The sequence below is a fragment of the Pteropus medius genome, unplaced genomic scaffold (genome assembly GCF_902729225.1).
Source record: "Pteropus medius unplaced genomic scaffold, Ma_sr-lr_union100, whole genome shotgun sequence".
Classification (NCBI taxonomy): domain Eukaryota; kingdom Metazoa; phylum Chordata; class Mammalia; order Chiroptera; family Pteropodidae; genus Pteropus; species Pteropus medius.
The window spans coordinates 43,850,471-43,851,926 of NW_024354875.1; positions in this window are offsets into that span (position 1 = coordinate 43,850,471).

Here is a 1,456-nt window from a genome sequence, read left to right on the forward strand (position 1 = left end):
TGGTGGGACAGAGTTCTTTCTGACATGATTTTTCTTCTAACTTGTCCTTTAAGGGCCAAACTGAATTACTTTATATTGGATATTAATGAATATCACCTGTGATTCTTTCTTTAAACAGAAAAGAAAAATAATAGTTTAAATTCAGGTAAGAATATAAAGAAAAACTACTCTGATATAACACAAGAGTAACTGACATATAAATTGTGACTTTTTGTGAAATCCACTGTGGTAACTTTTAAAATAAGGTTATTTTATTTTATTTTTTTCACTCTGAGTTCAAAGGGTCAGAGCTAGTACATAGATGAAAAAAAAAAAAAAGTCTGTGCTCTTTGTTGTTACCTCTACCCCCTCTTCAGGACACTATCTGGCTCTTCATGGATTCTGCTGCTTAAAATCCCTCATCACTTAGTCCAAACCATTTAGCACCATAGACATAGTCCTTCATACTTCAGCTTTTCCCAGCAGCACAGCTTTTGTTCTTTCACAGAAAGAACAGAAAGCTGTTAGCCACAGCTTTCTGCATTTTAGTCATACCATACAGCAAATTATTTTTTCCCCAAACACCTGTGCTTCCTATCTACCTTCAGCTCTCTTCCTCCTTCAAGTCTGAAGTGCAGAGGGCCAAGTTAGAGGGGCTTGCAGACACTGTATAAACCACCAGTAATGAAATATACATTACCTGCCTTTGAAAAATTAAGCAGAGGTTAGGTCTGCTCAACTCAGGCAACTCAGTTCCCAGGACTGGTTAAAAGCCACGCACTAACTTCATTTCCTAGTTTACCTTCGTTTTTTAAAGAAAAGAAAATATGGATTTAATTGATGAATGGAAGAGTTAGGCAAATATCACTAGTTGCCTCCTAAAATTTTATTCTTTTCTTTTTGCTAATTAATAGTGATTTAATTCTATTTAGGGTAGTCACAGATTCAGCCTTTCAGTTTTTCTTACTTTTTCCACTTGGAATGCAGACGCAAAAGTTCTGAACATACAACAGCCATTTTGCAACCAAGAGGTAACTATCATGAGTCAAAGGCCTATGCTCTGAATATAACTGAGGCGAAAGACAGGAAGATCTTGGATCCTAGATAGCATCACTGAAATGTCACTAGCTCTGGTGTGTCCACATTGGAATTTTTGTTTATAGAGACAAATTGACTCCTGTTTGAGAGCTTCGGTTTTTGCAACTGAGTACATTACTAATTATATAAAGAGCTCAATAGAAATTTGGATTTTGTAATTTTATTAAATTGCCAACAATTTTCCTACTGAGTTTTCTGTAGATCACCACCCATTTGCTTGCTCCATTATTGCTCATTCTCAGATTTCCTCATTACCTACATCTCCGTCATCCCCAGTTCAGTCAGTTGTCAACATTTAATCCCAATTTAGGCTCTAGTTTTTCACCTAATCCCAGTTGACAATTACTTTCCTTCCTTTGATTTCTCCCAGCTCCAGGAA